This window comes from Peromyscus californicus, unplaced genomic scaffold (assembly GCF_007827085.1).
Source record: "Peromyscus californicus insignis strain IS unplaced genomic scaffold, ASM782708v3 Scaffold_17__1_contigs__length_78620276, whole genome shotgun sequence".
Taxonomy (NCBI): domain Eukaryota; kingdom Metazoa; phylum Chordata; class Mammalia; order Rodentia; family Cricetidae; genus Peromyscus; species Peromyscus californicus.
In genome coordinates this window covers 21,961,946-21,981,200 of record NW_026294469.1, presented here as the reverse complement: position 1 = coordinate 21,981,200, position 19,255 = coordinate 21,961,946, and the positions used below count along the sequence as shown (strand labels likewise).

The window sequence follows — 19,255 nt, the reverse complement described above, 5'->3', positions numbered from 1 at the left end:
TTCCTGGGCTCTCTTCAGGGACCCTGACCCTACCACATAGCGCCAAGCCTTGGCTGCTCTCCATGACCCCATCCATCATGCCTTCAAAACCAGCACCACCCGGAAAACTACCCGGTTCTTCTGCCAGCACTAGGTAAAATGTTGCTCACCTCTAAAACACAGCTCTGTGTGCTGGCCCTGAGGAAATACTTCCCAGAATACCTCAGTGATCCTGGTCTCTTCTTTTTTTTTGGGGGGGGGGGTGTGTTTCGAGTCAGGGTGTAGTTTTGGTGCCTGTCCTGGATCTCACTCTGTAGACCAGGCTGGCCTCGAACTCAACAGAGATCCGCCTGGCTCTGCCTCTTGAGTGCTGGGATTAAAGGCGTGTGCTACCATTGCCCAGCCTCCTGGTCTCCTCTTAATCACAGTGATTCTTCAGCCCCAGTTAACCAGTGATAAAATACCAAGACCAAAAGCAACTTGGGATGGAGGGTGTTTATTTCAGCTTACACTTCCAGATAGCCATCATCACTGAGAGAAATCAGGACAGGAACCCAAATGGAGCAGGAACCTAGAGGCAGGAGCTGATACAGAGGCCATGGAGAGTGCTGCTTACTGGCTTGCTCCTCGTGGCTTGCTCAGCCTGCTTTCTAACAGAAGGACCCAGGACCACCAGTGCTGGAGTGGTTCCCTCTACCGTGAACCTGGCCCTCCTATATCAATCATCAAACAGGACAATACCCCCACAGGCTTGTCCACAGGCCAATCTGAGGGGGGCATTTTCTCAAATGAGGTTCCTTCTTCCTCAGTGACTCCAGCTTGTATCGAGTTGATGTGAAGCTAGCTGTACATCTCTGATCTTGTGGATGCTGGAAGCCTAGGTGAGTGATGTTCTCTAGCTCTGGTCCTACAAAAGCCTCATTGTATGGTATTGTCTGGTCCCACCAGAGCTGGAGGCCTGTTGTCTTTGCCTTTTGACATTTGGCTATGAGGTGATTGTTGGGAGTCACTCTGAACTGATCCTCCTTGAAGTGTGTAGAGTACTTGAAAGTATACGCCAGGATCTGTCAAGATCTCTAAGCCTTCGTCTATTATTTCATCAACACCCCCCCCCCATCTGGAACCCTCATTATGCTAGTGTGGCATGCTCGATGGTGTCCATTGGACTCTGGCGTGTGGCTCAGCTCATCTTTCACTCTGTTATTGAAATGTGATTGTCTCAATGGACATTGATTTTCTTTTTCTTCTACTTGCTCACAACCGCTGGAAAGTTGTACTGATGAGCTTTTCATCTTAGGTGTTAAATTTTCAATTCCAGAATTTTTTTTTTCATGAAGGAGTGAGAGACAGGGTCTCACTACATAGCCCAGGCTAGCCCAGAACTGGCCTTCCTTCTGCCTCAGCGCTGAGACTGCAAGTGTGTCACCAAGCCCATGTCAGACTTTTCCACGTGGACATAGATGAGACCATTTTTGTGGTTTTATTGGCATTTCTGTTTGTTCTGATAATGCTCTTTCTGTTGGTATGGCCTAACTTCTCTGTTTGCCTTTTTTTAATCATATGAATATACTTAAATTTTAAGAAACATGGTCTTACTGTGTTGCCCAGGCTCGCCCCAAGTTCCTGAGTTCAAAAGGCCCTCTGCCTCAGCCTCCCTAGCAGCTGGGGCCACAGGCATGCACCACTAAAATGGATCTAAACAGCAGCTTTAAAGTCCTTGTCTAGCGAGTCCAACATCTGTACTTCCTCGCAGACAGTGTCTACCGGTTATTTTTAGTTCCCTGTCCATGGGCCAGCCTTGTGTCTTCCAGTGTTCCTATTGTTTTGTTAAAAGCAGGATGATTCATATCATACATTGTTGACTACCCCGAACACCAAATTCTCTATCTCCAGAGAATTTGAGTTTTGCTTTTTGTTTTGTATATTTTATAAAGTTGATTATGCAATCTATTTTTAAAAATTATAGCCTGAAGTCTCCTCAGTTACCAGGGTTGTTTCCAGAATGTTGAATGGTCTGTGGGTATTCATTTCCCCAGATTTCCCTTTCAAAGATTCTGGTTAGTCTGCCGTGCGTTAGTCACTGCCCCAGACATCCATGAAGTTACTCAGTTGCCTGAAACTGTTTTCAGTGAATGCCCTGTAACAAAAATGCCTTTCCCTTTGTGTGAGCACAGAGACAGGCCGTGAGTAGACATCCTTCCAAGTGGGTTTTCTGTGGGCTACTTGACCAGAGTGTAATGGTAGCCATTTGGCAAAGGGGTTTGAAAGCCCTATGAGCATGTCTGTTTCCTTAGGTGGCTGCTAAGATTATCATTTTGCTAGGAATACGGGTTGTAACATTTTAAGGTTACTTGGGGAGATGTAACTAAGGCTTAGAATTCTAACCAAAAGCCAGCCACTTTCCATATATATATATACATACATACTCCCCAGACTTCTGCAATTTGATTCATTTTTAACATTTGAAGAAAAAAAAAAGATTCTGACAATTTTTACGCATTTTCTAATGGCTTTTAAAATGTTTTAATTAAAATAAAATCACATCACATATCATTTTCCTTTCACCCCTGCAACCCCTCCTGTGTCCCTTCCTCCTTCTTCCTCCATGTTACCCCTCACACTCTCTCTCAAATTGGTGGCCTCCATTTCTTTTCTTCCCTTTTATTCAAAATAGATTTTTTATACAATATATTCTGATTATGGTTTCCCCTCCCCCAACTCCTCCCACTTCCTCCCCTCTTCCCCTCCCATCCAGATTCACACCTAACAGACATCTAAGAAATAATAATAACATAAAATAAATACAATAAGATAAATCAAAAACAAACAAATTGAAATATGACAAAACAATCAAACAAGAGAAAGAGCCGAAGAAAAAGCACAAGGCATGCATATAGACACGGAGACACACATGTTTGCACACATGCACGCATGCACGCACACACACACACACACACACACAGGAATCAAAAAAAACCCCACAAAACTGGAAACCATAATACATATGCGAAGGGCCTATCAGATTTTTTTAATGTCCTGACTTAACATTTATGAGACAAAGAACCTCCAAAGATGTTGTTGACTTCATTATCTGTTGGCCATCTACTGCTGCACATAGAGCTTACCCTTAAGAGTGGTTTGTTTCCTTCCTGGAAGAAAACTACTTTTTCATTTGCAAGTGGCTATCAATTGGAGATAGCTCATGGATTAGGGATGGGGCCGTGTGTCCACTTCTCTCAGCTGTAGGACCCCATGTGGTGCAGACCCATGCAGGCCTGTGCATGCTGCCTCGCTCTCTGTGAGATCATATGTACACCAGCCCTGTTGTGTCTAAAAGGCCTTGATTCCTTGGTGTCCCCATCTCCTCTGGCTCTTACACTCTTTCTGCCTCCTTTTCCACATTCCCTGAGCCATGAGGGGAGGGATTTGATGGAGACATCCCATTTAGGGCTGAGTGTTCCAAGGTCTCTCACTCTCTGCATATTGTCTGGCTGTTGGTCTCTCTATTTAGTCCCATATGTTGCAGAAGGAAGCTTCTCAGCTAATGGCTGAGCGAGGTACTGATCCATGAGGAGAGAAGAATGTTGTTAGGAGTCATTTTATTACTACATCTCTTTAGCTAAATAGTAACATTTGGTTTTACCCTGTGTGATAGTTTGAATGTAACTGGCCTGCTTAAGCCCAAAAGGAGTGGCACTATTAGGAGGTGTGGCCTTGTTGGAGGAAGTGTGTCATTGTGAGGGTGGGCTTTGAGGTCTCCTTTGCTCAAGCTTCACTCAGTGTGATACTCAGACCACTTCCTGTTGCCTGCAGGTCAAGATGTAGGGCTCTCAGGTCCTTCTCCAGCACCATGTCTGCCTACATGCCACCCGGTTGCACCATGATGATAACAAACTAAACCTCTGAAAATGTAAGCCAGCCCCAATTAAATGTTTTTCCTTTATAAGAGTTACCATTATAGATCAAAGGGTTTGTAGATGGGTTGGTGTTTACCTTCTCTTATGGTAGTGTACAGAGTACCTCCAAGTACCCTGACGCTAGTCAGTATGGGTAAAGGCTTTAGGTGGGTACCAGCTTGACTTCTCTATGCTCAGTGATTTGTGTAGATGTTGTCTCCAGCAATAGAGCCTTTCTGTCTCTTGGTGGAGAATCAATAACCTTGGCAATAACCTGACTTGTTTGGGGGTTCCCATGGAAACCCTGTGGCCAAGAACTTGATTAGATATAACCCATTTCTAGTACTGGAAGCTCCATTTGGTAATGAAAGATGTCCAGTTCAGGCTCTGTCTCATCCATTATTTGGTAATTTCATTGAGATCACCTTCATATAGGTATGTATCATAGGAAGCTTCTACTGTATTCGGTTTTCATAAAGCCCCTCAAACGGCACTGAATTTTAGCTATCCATCCCATATTCCATTCCTTGACCCCTTCTTCCTGCCCCTCACTGTTTGATCCTCCTATCCCAGTTCCTGCCATATCCATCCATTTTCTCTGTGTGTCAATAGTTATTAGTTGCCTGTAGTTCTTTGTCCAGGAATAAGACCCTGTGAGATGAACACCCCTTCTGTGTCCACGTGTCTATTGGTGTTGTTATTCTTCAGGTCTAGTTTAGGCAGCCATGTTGTTGGATATCCTTGGTGTAGCCTCCCTATCATTTCTGGGAGATACAATGTCACAACCAATTTCCTGGTCCTCTGACTCTTACAGTCTCTGCTCCTGTTTTCCTCGGTTTCCCCTGAGCCTTAAGTACAGTAGTTGTAGCATATAGATGTATCTGCTGGGCTCCCCGCAGTCAGTTGTCCTCTGCATTTTGACCAGTTGTGGTTTTCTGTGATGGCCTCCATCTGCTGCCAAGGGAAGCGTCTTTGATGAGCGACAGCTATATTTATCTGTGGGTATAAAGATAAGTTTTATAATGCAGTTAGAAATTATGCTGGTCCAGTAAAATGGTAGTTGTAGACTCTCCTCTGAGATCCATGACCTCACTAGCCCTGAGTAGCTGGCTAGGTTTCCAGTACCAGGCAGGATTTCCCTCTTGTTGGGCAGATCTTAAGTTAATACCAAGGTATGAGTGTCGTTGCAGCATTTTTGGGGATGTCTTGCCATGCTGGTCACTGTTGTGCTTCATAGATGTAACAGCTGGATAGGACTATCGATGGCTTCCCTATCTTGGAAGCCTGCACAGCACTCTTTTCCAGCTACTTGTGTAGAGAGAATTCTGAGTCCTTGCTCTACCATTTCCACCCACATCTCTTTCACATTTGGCATTCTACTCAAAGTGTATCCAAGTGCAATCAGTAGCCTGGACTGTCAGCTGGATGGCCTCTCGAGTCACCGTGGAAGCAAGTCTCTGGACATGTCACTGGGGGAGTTTCTAGGTTAGGCTAGTTGAAGGGAGGACACTCACTAAATGTGAGTGCCGCCGTCCCATGCACTGGGGTCCTGAACTGAATACAGAGACGGTGAGAGGAGCTGTAATATTCATCACAGTCTGCTTCCTGAGTAGGGGACACAGCGTGACCACCTGTTTCATGGTCCCGTGGTCATGCCATCCCTACCACGACAGGCTGCATTTCAAGATCTGAGCTAGAATAGACCCCTCCCGAGTTGCTTTTTATCAGGTTTGTTTGTTTTTTTTCAGCAACAAGGAAAGTAACTAACACAAATGCTTCACTATAAGCCAACTTGGTTTTACATTATTTGCCATGGAATGAAATCAGCTCTCAAGAAGGATGGGCTGAGTCTATTCTGGGAGCTCACACCTGCCACTCCCAAGCGGCAAAGCTCTATTTAATGTTCTAATTCTGTGTTGTCTCATCTACCATAGTATATCTGCCCTGGGTGTAGAAACAAGTAGCCTTCATTCCTGTCTACTGTGTCTGGCATAAAATGGGAACAGGGGTGGGAGTGTAAATGAGAACCCCAAATGAATGTCCCATGTTCTTATTTATCTGACTACCCTAACTTTGGGTAGGACATCCCAGTAATACTAAGGAGTGTCCTAATGTCCCTACTAACTTATTTCTGAACTCTGACGAAAGACTTCGGCATCCGCGATCCATGAGTGCTCTGCCACCGGCTATACGATTCCTAATGGGAATCACTATTTTGAAATTCTAGGTTAGATGCCTCTAACAGTAAGGACAACATTTCTTTTTAATGAATATAATCAAGGAGGCTACAGAATGGCTACATTTCCATAGCAGCTCCTTTCTCTGAACCCGAACAGCAAATGCTCAAAAGAGCAGTAACAACGTGCTCTGACAGTGCACATGTGTACATTGACAGTGAGTGTGTGTGTGTGTGTACATGAGTGTGTGTGTGTGTGTGTACATGAGTGTGTGTGTGTGTGTGTGTGTGTGTACATGAGGAGACATGCCCGTGGAGACCAGAGGCATCCCATCTCCTGGAGTTGCAGCTTTGGTTTTAAGTCACCCAACATGGTTGCTGGGAATCAAACCGGGGTTCTCTGCAGGAGCAGTATATACTCTCTTAACCGCTGAGCCGTCCCTCCAGCCCCAAGAAGTGACATCTTATGGTCAGTTTTGATGCTGTTGAACTGTGTGTGTGTGTGTGTGTGTGTGTGTGTGTGTGTGTGTGTGTGTGGCATGCATGCATGTGTGGGTATGCCTGGCTGTGTATGTTCATAGAGTCCAGGAGAGGGTATCCTGTGTCCTCCTTTATCAAGCTCTTCCTCTTTCTTTGAGGCAGGACATTCTCCTGGTACCTGAACTCTTGGGTAGGGTGGAATCCAGGAGACACAGTGATCCTCCTCCTTTCTCGGCTCCTCTCAGAGCAGGACTCAACCTGTTCAACCTGTTAGATAGATATTGGGATCCAAACTCTGGTACTCATGATTACAGAGCAAGCATTCCTAACTACTGGGCCATCTCTCTGGCCCCTGTTTTATTTTATTGAATTGTCAATCTTCATGATCTAATAATTGAGATTGCTAGTATTTTACTTCCTCCAGCTCACTACAAACTTTACAACATAATATATACTTGTAAAACTAGACACGTTACTGTGTGTCACTTTTCCATATTAACTGTATAAAATAACAAGTTTCATCACAGCAGTTTCATGCATGTATACAACAACTTCTATAAGTTAACATGTAAGGCTTACTCCTGGCCCAATGTAACAAACTATTCCGTGCTGTGGGATGTTCTGTATGGCAAATGTGTTGCTGATTAGTCAATAAATAAAACACTGATTGGCCATTGGCTAGGCAGGAAGTATAGGCGGGACAAGGAGGAGAATAAAGCTGGGAAGTGGAAGGCTGAGGCAGAGAGACACTGCCAGCCGCCATGATGAGAAACAGCATGTAAAGATGCCGGTAAGCCACGAGCCATGTGGCAAGGTATAGATGAATGGAAATGGATTAATTTAAGCTGTAAGAACAGTTAGCAAGAAGCCTGCCACGGCCATACAGTTTGTAACCAATATAAGTCTCTGTGTTTACTTGGTCGGGTTTGAGCGGCTGTGGGACTGGCAGGTGACAGAGATTTGTCCTGACTGTGGGCCAGGCAGGAAAACTCTAGCTACATTTCCGTGTGTGTGCTCCCTTGAAATTCACTTGTTGAGGCCTGGAGAGAAGACTAAGTCAGGAAAGTGCTTCCTTGAAATCATAGAGACCTGAGCTTAACACCCAGGACAAAGAACAGCCATGGTCGACCTCTGACCTCCACATGCACATATGCATAGAGGCCGATCTTTGACTTCCACATGCATACACACATAGAGGTTGACCTCTGCCCTCCATAGGCACACATGTATGAAGATGCACACACACACACACACACACACACACACACACACACACACACACACACACACATAACACATGTTTTCTTTAACTTCATTGTTGAGCCCAAACCCCCAGTGTGATGGCATTCACAGATGGAATAGGGGAAATGCCTAGGGTCAGGTGTTCATTCTCTCTCTCTCTCTCTCTCTCTCTTTGAAGCTTGCTATTTATTTTTTCATTTTTGTTCTCTATTTTTGAGGTTGTAGTATAATTACATATTTATTTTCCCTTTCTTCCATCTAAACCCTCCCCTAGACCTCTCCTTGTTCTCTTTCAAATTCATGCCATCTTCTTTAAAAATTGTTCTTGGGTTGGGGATTTAGCTCAGTGGTAGAGCGCTTGCCTAGCAAGCGCAAGGCTCTGGGTTCGATCCCCAGCTCAAAAAAAAAAATAATAATAATAAAAATAAAAAAATTGTTGTTATATGTGTATAATATATACTCACAAATATAACCTGCTCAGTGTGAATAATGTTACTTGTATGTTTTCAGGGCTGACATTCGGTGCTGGGTAGACAGTTGGTGCGCTCCTCCCTGGGGAAGACTGTCTCTCCCACTCTCAGCGTTCCTTAGCTGCCTGGAGTTGTTTGCGAAGGGCTGAGGCCTCCTGGGCTTTACCCTGCTCATTTTGGGATGTCCATTGTTGTCCTTGTTCTGCTCAGGTTTGGGCAGCCGTGTTGGTGAGACTTTATGTGCGCAGCTTCTGACATTCCTGGGAGACACGGTCTCGCAGCAAATGTCCTGTCCTCTGGTTCTTACAATCTTTCCTCCCCCTCTTCCTCAATATCCCCTGAGCCTTAAGTGTGGGAGCGTTTTGTAGATGTATCCATTGGGACTGGGCTCCAAAATTCTGCATTTCAATTGGCTGAGGTTCTCTACAATGCTCTTTATCTGTTGCAAAGAGAGGTTTCCTTGATGAGGGGTGAGGACTGCACTTCTCTGTGGGTGTAAGGACGAACATTTAGAGTGCACTTAGTGATTGTGCTGGTTTAGTAAAGTGATGGTTGCAGTTTCTTCTCCAAGATCCGTGACTTCAGTAATACTGGGTCGTTGACTAGGTTTCTAGTACCAGGCATGGCTTCCCTCCTGTTGAGCATTTCTTATGTCCAATTAGAGAGCAGTTGATTACTGCCACAGTACACATGCCACTACTTCAGGGGCAGTCTTGAAGGCAAGGCCTTCACCATGGGATTTGTGAGTGCTGGCAGTTTCTCTGGGCTTCTGAGTATGCAGTAAGAACATGCCAGGGAGAGCATCCTTCCCGAAGGCCAAATCTGCTGGCAGCTTTGTCTTAGACATCTAGCCTTCTGAACCATAAGACATAAATAACTGTGGTTTTTTGTTGTTGCAGCCTGCATCCTGAACGAACCAGAACATCCAGGATTCCAGATTTTAGCAAAATGTGTTCAGAAAGCCTAAAGAAATAACAAATCTCTATACTCCACAATATTGTAAAATACAGTGTGTGTGTGTGTGTGTGTGTGTATGTATGCATACACAGGGGCGCATGTATGGATGATTGTGTGTATGTGAATGCATGCAGAGTTCAGGAAACAATGGTGTCTTTCCTCCTCAGGTGCCATCTGCCTCATTTTTTGATACCAAGTCTTTCACTGGGATCCAGGCTTCTCAATTTATATAGACTTGCTGGTCAGTGAGCCCAGAGATCCTCCTGTCTCCACCTCCCCAGCACGGGGATTAGCAGGATGGGCCAGCTCATCTGTCTCTTTATGTGGGTTCTGGGGATCAAACTCATGCCTGCCCAGCAAGCATGTTCCTGACTGATCGTCTCCCAAGACTTTAATACGGCTTTTCTTCCCACCTGCAAGGTTGCTGGGGAGTTTGATTGTTAATATTTCAAAAACACCTTTGAAACTGATCACAGAAAGATGAACATGATTGATGAAAGTACTATCCAAATTCCAGACATGGCTCTGACTTCATACGAAATGTGTGTGGGTCACAAAGATGCATACTGCTTTCTAAATTTCATAACAGCTTGTGTAGCATGGATGTCAGATTTCTTTTTTTTTTTTTTTTTTGGTTTTTCGAGACAGGGTTTCTCTGTGTAGCTTTGCGCCTTTCCTGGAACTCGCTTTGGAGACCAGGCTGGCCTCGAACTCACAGAGATCCGCCTGGCTCTGCCTCCCGAGTGCTGGGATTAAAGGCGTGCGCCACCACCGCCCGGCAGATGTCAGATTTCTATCTAGCTCTAAAAGATATTATCCTTGAGTTTAAAAAAAAAGACATGAGTATGAGGACATGTTGGGGAGTTGCAGAGGAGTTAGAAGTGGTGGATATGATTAAAATATGCAGTGTATGTCTATTGAAATCTCAAAGAGCAAATAAAAATGCTATAACTAACAAATGTTATCCCTGATATTCCTACGAAGCAGTCAATATTAAAGAATAAACAGAATATCAAAAATGGGTTTTCCACTAAAAGTGCATTAGACTTACCTGCATTCTCACCCTGGGGCACAGGGGACATTTAATAAAAAAGAAACCGAAAGGGGAGATGAATGTCAGCAAAGTGCTGGCCAGTCACCCATGTGAAAAGCCAGGCAAAGCGATCTGTGCCTGTAATCTCCAAGCTGGCAGGTGGGGACAGGAAGGTCTCTGGGACCTGGTGGCAAGTCGGTCTAGCTGAATCAGAGCTTCAAGTTCAGTGAGAGGCCCTGTCTCAAAAACTAAGGTGGGGAGCAACTGAGGAAGACACATGACAGCGTCCTCTGGCTGACACACGCACATAAACACATGCATATACACATACCACAATATACACACATACACACCAAATACACTACACACACGCACACACACACACACGCACACACACGCACGCAAATACACATACATACAAATACAAGCACCTCCAGAATCCAAAATGGTCCAGGTTTTCTTAGAGCCTCTTTACAGTCACAGAGACACACCAGGAGAGAGGCTCAAAGACAGATGAAAGCTTGTGGGTTCCAGGATCCGGGCTCCGGGCTCCGGGCTCCAGGATCCAGGATCCAGGATCCAGAATCCAGGCTTTCTGCACTGGATCGAGACAGTCCACCTGGGGTTGGAGGGCAGGGTCTCGGGGCGGGGTCTCGGGGCAGGGTTGGCCTGTCTAAGGAGTAGAACCCAGACACAAATTAGAGCCACATTTAAGGAAAGGAAGCAAGGCCAAGGAAAAGGTACTATGGCTTGGCTAAGGCTAAGTGTGGACCCTAAAGGGCTCCCATGCAGGAAGCTTGGACAGCAGTGCGGTGCTCTGAAGATGGTGGAGACTTCTAGTGGTGGGCCTCATGAGGGTGGTGAGGTCGCCAAGGCTCTTCTGTGAGAATGGATCAGTACTGTCTCATAGGAGTAAGTCTCATGTGACTGGATTACTCCTCTGAGAAAAGAACGTAGCTCAGTTGGTAGAATGCTTGCTGTGAATGCAGACAGACACATTTGTAAGCGACAATATCATGCCTCAAAGTCAAAAGGTTGATGACTCCAGCCCCACGCTGACTTCATCTATTGCTCCCTTCCATCAGCAGGAAGCCATTTCCCTTTCCTCTTCTACGTCACTGTGATGTAGCGGATGACCTCACCAGATGTGGTGGTCAGAAGCAGCCACTAGAACTCTGAGACAAAATACATCCTTCTTTATAAAATATCCCAGCTTCCGGTATTTTATTAGGGTAACACAAAACAGACCAAGACAGAAGGTTCTGGGGGATATAGGAGACCTACCTTCCCATCCAATAAAATATTCTCTCTTGGAGGGAAGCTCAGGAAACTCAGGAAGTAAACACACTTTACTGTCCTAGGGAGATGAAATTTAGAAGATTCGCGGGGCTCCTCCCCCAAGGTTGTGGACTCAGTAAACTTCTGATGGGGACTGGGAGACACTGTCCTGCTGAGCTGGGGCAGACTGACACTTGCTGACCTGGCATGCAGGAAGTTCTCAGGTTACAGCCTTCCTGAGTGATCACCCATTTGGGAGTGGACTTTTCAGAGGTGTGGCTGCTTTTGAGTCATCCAGGCTCCTGTAAGTAACCCCTTACCCACAGTCCTGTAAAATCACCTCGGCAAATTCATTGGCTCATCAAGTTGGAATCCGGTGCAACTGTTACTCCAGTCTGCCCTCTGCTCCCTTTCTGGGGTGTCACATCTCCCCAGGAAAAGTTGCACATAGCATCACCTCACAATTGAAAAGCAATAAAGATCTGGAAGACCGTATCCACAGGCACCTTGCCCTGTGTAATTTTAAAATTCTGAAGTGCCCACTCCCAGGACCCAGGCCCTTCTAGTTCAGGAGGGAGCTCCCCTGTGGATCCAAGGCTCCAAAAGCACTGGGGGCTTTCCAGGACCCCTGACAATCACCTATTTTGTGTCTTTCCCAGTCTATCCTGCAGGAGGGCCCCGGAAGTGGCCAGTCAATGTAACCTTGGGCCTGCAGTCCAAGGCTGAGTGCTCTATATGATTAAACAGAAACCAGGAAGAAGGAATGGATGCCCATGGACTTGGGTCCCTTTATTTTTTAATATTTTTTAAGATTTTTTTTTTATTTATTATGTACATAGAAAAGGTGCCAGATCTCATTACAGATGGTTGTGAGCCACCATGTGGGCGCTGGGAATCGAACTCAGGACCTCTGGAAGAACAGTCGGTGCTCTTAACCTCTGAGCTATCTCTCCAGCCCGACTTGGGTCCCTTGTAGGTGGGCTGCCTTCTGCTCTCAGCATCCCTCATATCAGACAATTCCCTGAGGCAGAACTTCAAAGTCGTTTAAATATTAAAAAGCATGTATGTTGCAGGAGCAGGGGGATGGCTCCGTTAGTAAAGTGTTGTACAAGTGTGAGGGCCTAGTTCCTGTCTCCAGAACCCGTGTGAAAAGCCACATGTGGGGGCAAGCACCTGCAACCTCCATGATGGGACGAGGGTGGAGACAGGTGAGTCCCTGGGTTTTCTGCCCAGCCCGTCCATGAGCTCCAAGTTCTGTGAGAGGCCCTGACTCAAAAAAGTAAGCCGGAGAGCGACAGAGAAAGACAGCCAGTGTCAACCTCCGGCCTACACCACGAGCACGCGCGCGCACACACACACATACACACAAACACACATACACTCACACACACACACACACACATCTATATATATATATATTAATATATATATGTATGTATGTATGTATGCATGTATGTATGTATACTGGCCACTGCCTCAAACTAATCCATCTCCAGAGAGCATCCCCCAAACTCTTGCCGCTAACTGCCTTGTGACAAGTGCCTGCATGCAGATTCTGTCACTGGTACTTGCTTGCATTGCAGAGATGCCAGCCATTTGGCCAGCAGGTACCCAACCCACGGAGCTCAGGAGCCTTGCTAGGAAGGGATGGCCTGGACACACCGTCACAGGTTGTGAGGTGCTTCTATCCGCGGCTTCTCAAAGCGTGGTAGAGACAACCTGGACATGCCCAAGGCCTTTACAAGGGTCCCGACACCAACATGATCTCCACGGTGATTTTCCTATGGGAATTTGCACAAACAATAGATGGTAAAATTTCTGGGGCTTTAGATAGATATGCCATGTTTGATGAGAACAGGAGATGGACAGGCCACTCAGGGCCACTCAGGAAGCAGTGCCGAAGAGGATCCTCTTAAATGAGCAAGCTATCTGGAGGTGACACATGAAGAGGGGGACTGGAACTCCAGGCCAGACACTGATCCCTCCTGGTGAACAGCATTAGAACTGAGTCTCCAGATTCTCATGGGAAAAATGAGAATTTACTTCCCAATTTCAGCCCACCTCCAAAACAATTTTAGGGTTGTCTCCTCAGAGGGGTAATGACACAGTAGGACACAGCAGGAAAGGCCCATTAACAGAAAACCAGTTCCTTCTGGCCTGGAGACCTAACATTCCAGTGGGGTTAGCCAATCACCAGGCCAGGGCACCCCTCAGGAAGGTGGAACCATCCCCAGGAAGGCAGCCTCGCCTTAAGCCAAGCTAAAGAGATATAGCAGAATAATTATTTCCTCTAATGAAATACTGTACTTTTCCTTCCCAGAACTCCCATCCTTATCACCGTAGCTCACAGGGCTGTAGCCATGTAGCTCCATAAATCTGCTTGCTTTTCGGAATTAAAAGCACAACTTTTCCTTCCCTTCTATTTCTGTTCTAAGCATGCTTCCCTAACACTGTGGGCTTCCTCACCATTTCCGGAAAGCCTCACTCCTCACCATGGGCTACTTGTCCAACATACGGCTGTCCTCCACGCCTGCTTTACTCAAATGGCATATCTTTTCCTTCTCTCCTCCCTAGGCACCTGCTGAGATCTACAGCCTCCCACACTGGAGTTTTTCTTTTAAACGCTAATGAAAGTGTCCTTCCACTAAATTCTTTTTACCAGTGACACCACTAAGAAAGAGGAGACTCAGACATCCCCAGCATGGTATCCACGAGAGGACTGTCTCACGTATCTGGCAACACTTTGATCATAACGTCCGCATATGGCATCTGTCTTCAGCTATGGAGCTGGCAGATTGCAAGTGACCTGGACAGCTTTGTTTCCCATAAAAGCTAGTTCTCAGGGATGGGGATTTAGCTCAGTGGTAGAGCACTTACCTAGCAAGCACAAGGTCCTGGGTTCGGTTCTCAGCTCCAAAAAAAAAAAAAAAAAAAAAGCCAGTTCTCTTGCTGAGGAGATGGCTGAGTTGGTAAAGTGTTTGTTTTGCAAGCACAAGGGCCTGAGTTTGATCCTCAAAACTCAATATATATCAGGGAATGGCCAGGCAATCTTGTAACCCAGCACCAGGAAGGCAGAAACAAACAGATCCCTAGGGAGCTCCCTACGCCAGCCAGCCTAAGCTACTTAGTGACAGACCCTGTCTCCACACTGACAGAAACTGGGGATGGCTCCTGAAAACAACACCCAAGGTTGTCCCCTGGCCTCCACACACATGTGCACTTGTATACGTATGGGCACTCACCCACACAAATGTCTGCATACACCTCCAACGGGCCATGTAATTAATTGCAATTAAAGCAGCATTGCACACTGCAGGCTGTGTGGAGAGGCTGGATACTCAGATGAGGGTCCCGGGCCCCTCCCCACCCCTCTTAAGGGGAAGTGAATAGTGACCAAGCCCAGCTGGAGTGACCTTTGGCAGACAGGCCCAGCTTTACATCTTCCTCTTTCCACCCCTGGGCCTTGGAAGGGGCAACTTAGATATCTATTTCCCTTAGATTCCTGCGAAGTACTGAACTCTTACACCTTCTCAACATTCCTGGGGGACACAGCTGCTGCCAGGACTCGGTGGTGGTTCTCTTACTCCAAAACGCAAGAGGAAATGAATGAAAAACAGGAAACAAAGTATCGAAGAGGATACAGGCCTCGGCACTAACTATGATTGTAGCCGTGACTCAACCGGCCCCACTGCGTCAGCGCAGCAGGGCAGGGGGCATGCACAGAGCCCCAGGAGAGTGCTCCAGGGTGATGCAGCCAGAGAATTTCCTTTGGGGAAATCCCCCACCCAGGTGGGCTCACCTTATTTACATGTCCCAGGACTCTCTGCGTCATCCATGCCCCTGCCACTACCCCACAGGCCCTAGAGGAACAAATCACCATACACACACACACACACACACACACACACACACACACACACACACTGCCTTCAGTTGTTGTCTCCTTCCCATTAACAGGGACAGAACCATTGCTCTTCCTCCACTCATCTTGTTTTGTCTATCTTGCCGACTTTACCAACTTTAGCTAAAATTCCTTCCCTGGGGGAGACATAAGCAACCCCTCTGCATAAACTGACAGTGTGTCTGCTCCACAGTGTGGTTAAGGGGAAGACTTTATCGTCGATATGAGAACAGCCAAAGGCATCTGGAAGAGTGGTCTGAACACAGCCAGTGGACTGGACGTGGCCAGGGCTATCTGCAGGAAAGGGGGGAACAGCTGGGGCTAGAGACTAGAGCACACAGTGAAAACAGCAGGAACACACACACACACACACACACACACACGCACACGCACACGCACACACGCACAGGCCAGGAATAGTGACAACAGCTGGGTTATGGGAGGGATGAGTAGCTGGGAGGAGAGAAGGGCCAGGAGGCTGGCATGGGGGCTTTGAAATACACAACAGGTACTTGTGAATAGGACTGAGGGAGCCTGGAGGCTAGCATGGACCTTGACAGGCTGACATGCTCCACAGGTATGGTAGTCAGAGCGCCACTTTGCTGGAGGTAAGGGAAAGGACTCCTTTTGGCCAGCTTCACAGGTTCCTGAGGAATGCTGGCCTTTAACCACCAGAACTCCTCCTGTAATCCAGGTTGAGCTTCTTTCTGGATATTGGACTGCCTTTTGGATTTGGGGGAATTGGAGTTTCCCTTGGACCTGACAGTCTACACTTCCTCCTAAGGTGCAAATGATAAGTTAAGGTACCATTCCACCAAAATTCACTCTGGGAAACCAAAGGGTTTATTGTCCTTACTTTCCCTCTCTGTTTCTCTTTTGACCCTGAGTATAGACCCACAGACAGTAAGCAGCAGGGTTACATTTTGAGACTCTAACTACAGTCATCGGGTCTAATTCTCTCTGGTTCTTCTGCTTTATTGGAGACCCCACTCTGTGAAATTGGTAGAAAAGTTTTAAGGACACAAAATGTGCCTTAGTCCGTTTTCTGCTACCTACGAGTGGATAATTTATAAAGAACAGACTTATTGTGCCCCTGTTTCTGTAGCCCGAAAAGAACAGAACATGTTAGCAAGGGACTCGTGATGCTTCACTCATGGTGGGAGGCAGTAAGGCAACCAGCCCCATGTGGATGAAAGGATACACACAGAAATGCCCCTGCTTGGCGGGAGGGGCTTGGTCCTGCCTCAACTGAATGTACCAGGCTTTGCTGACTCCCCATGGGGGCCCCTACCATTTTGGAGGAGGGGATAGAGGTTGGGGGGGAAGGCAGAAGGGGGAGCGGGAGGATGGATGAGAGGGGGAATCTGTGGTTAGTATGTAAAATGAATAAAAGAAATTTCTTAATAAAAAAAAAAGTCCCTGTTTTATAGTAACCACTATAAAGGACAAATTTGTAGACGATTTTCCTGTCTTGTCTGCCAGCTCTCTAAAAACCACAGACACTTCTTATTAATTATAAAAGCTCGGCCAATAGCTTAGGCTTGTTTCTAACTAGCTCTGATAACTTAAATTAACCCATTTCTTTTCATCTACATTCTTCTTTGTGGCTTGGTTACCTTTACTTTGTAATGCCCATGCTGCTTTCTATGAGTCTGGCTGGTGACTCCTGGGGACTCTCAGTTTGGCTCTCCCACCTCATCTCCTCCTGCCTAGCTATTGGCCAATCAGCTCTTTATTAACAATGAGAGTAACACACCTTCATAGTGTACAGAAGGATTATTCCACAGCACAAATTCACTCCCACAATGTGCAGATTATAATGCTTCAGCGATTAAGTCTAAGATACCAATAACATATCGGTGTCGCATTAAGGAAAGAAATAAAATCACTTCCCCTTGGAGTCATTTAACCAAGAGTGAGCCCAGATTTAAATTCTCTACTTCATGCTTCCTGTGTCTTCTGTCCTCCGTCTGTCTGTCTGTTACATGATACGTGCCTGCCTGAAGGCTATCTGGTGAATCTGTCCCTGTGTCTGTGTGTCTGTCCCTCTATATGTCTGTCTGTTCTGAGAGCTGTATGTGTATCTCTGTCTTGTGTGTGACTGCTGTGTGACTGTGACTGTGTCCCTAACAAAGGGCTTCTCTCTGTATTTATTGAACAGCATAGAAAGCACCACATGGGGAAGGGATTGGAAACCACAGCAACACTGAACAGAGTTTTACAAGGCATTAAGTCGGTGGCGCCAACGAATCCCAATGACAAACAACATTGTTTATCAACCAATCTCCACCAATGGTCACTTTCAACCTTTGTGGTAGATTTTAGGAAGTTGCTTTCAACTTCTGCATCTGCTGCTTTCAGCAAATGATACACGTGCATTGGCTGGGCCATGGGCATGGAAGAGAACCTAATTTAAGACTGCCGCTATGCGTTCTTTTAGGTTGTAGAAGTCAATTGTGTCAGGTCCCTAGGAAGCTCCAATTCCCCAAACTCCAAAAGGCAGGCCAATGGCCTCAACCTGGACTGTAGGAGGACTTCTGGCAGTTAGATAAAGGCCAGCATTCCTCAGGAACGTATGCAGTCAATTTCCATTTACCCAAAGGAGTCACTTCCCTTACCTCTGGCAGAAGGGACATGGCACCTATCAGCATATCAACACTCCTGCTAGCCTCCAGGCTCCCACAGTACCACAAGTACCTGCTACATGTTTCAAAATCCACGCTAGCTTCCTGCCCCTTCTTACTCCTTCTCTCCCCTCCCTCCCTCCAGCTCACAGGCTTCCCTCCCCCCAGCTACCCACCCTTCTTATCATCCCGGTATTCTTGCTCCTCCTCTATGTGTGCTGTTCTCACTAATCTCTCTGTTCTCTATCTCCTGCTGTTCTCTTTCTCACAAATAGCCCAGGCCATGTCCAGTCTACTTCTTTATCTTTCCCTTTGGACTCTCCCAGATACCTCTGGCTGTTCTCTCTCTCACGTCCACAATAAAAACCTTCCCAGTAACCACACCATGGAGAGGTCATGTCTTCAGTTTGTACAGATTGCCTAGGAAATCCAAGACAAGTAAGGCTGATTGTTGCTTGATTATCTTAAAGGCAGGTTAAACAGTTTGAGCACACAGTAGGATAGCAGACTTAAGTCTTAAATGACCTGAAGTTATATTATTCACTCTGGCTGTGAGGTCCAGCAAAAGTTCCAGTCTCTTAGAATGTAAGAGATATTTTCAAAATATTGCATCGCCACACCACAAGAAAGGCGTTAACGCCTCGCATTGTCTCCTGCCTGACTACACTGGCACATTGTGGATCAAATTCCAACATGAGGCACTGGCTCAGCAGGTGAAGGTTTGTTTTCAGGCATGAAGACCTAAGTTCAAATCCCCAGCACCCACGTCAAAAACCAGGCATGACCATGCCCACACCTGCTACCCCAGTGCTATGGTGGGCAGAGGCAGAAAGATCATTGAGGTTTGCTAGCTGCCAGCCTGGCTCCAGTTCAGTGAGAGAGCCTGTCTCAAGGGAACAAGACAGGAGTGATAGAGCAGGACACTGACATCTTTCTCTGACTGCTCGACATGTGTGTAGGCATGTGCACTTGCATATGACATACACACACACACACACACTCACATACACTCTCACATGCTCACACCACACACCCTTACACCCACATACTCACATACACTCTCTCACACATACATACTCACATACTATTTCTCTCTCTCTCTCTCTCTCTCTCTCTCTCTCTCTCTCTCTCTCTTTCTCTCTCTCTCTCTCTCTCTCTCTCTCTCTCTCTCTCTCTCTCACACACACACACACACACTCTCACATGCTCACACTCACTC

The 19,255-nt window shown here is 46.4% G+C and overlaps 1 long non-coding RNA gene and 1 other non-coding gene across 4 annotated transcripts in view; both read left to right on the top strand.

Annotated features, from left to right (window-relative positions):
- Positions 1–9,825, top strand: part of LOC128112636 (uncharacterized) — a 65,263-nt gene extending 55,438 nt beyond the window's left edge. For 2 of the 3 annotated variants that reach the window (XR_008219072.1, XR_008219071.1), the window contains one exon: positions 789–9,825. This is a non-coding gene — a long non-coding RNA (uncharacterized LOC128112636). The remainder of the gene's footprint in view (positions 1–788) is intronic. The other variant, XR_008219073.1, reaches the window with a different exon arrangement.
- On the top strand, positions 8,097–8,177 carry Trnaa-agc (transfer RNA alanine (anticodon AGC)). The gene has a single exon. It is a non-coding gene; the product is annotated as a tRNA-Ala (tRNA).
- Positions 9,826–19,255: the final 9,430 nt, after the last annotated feature.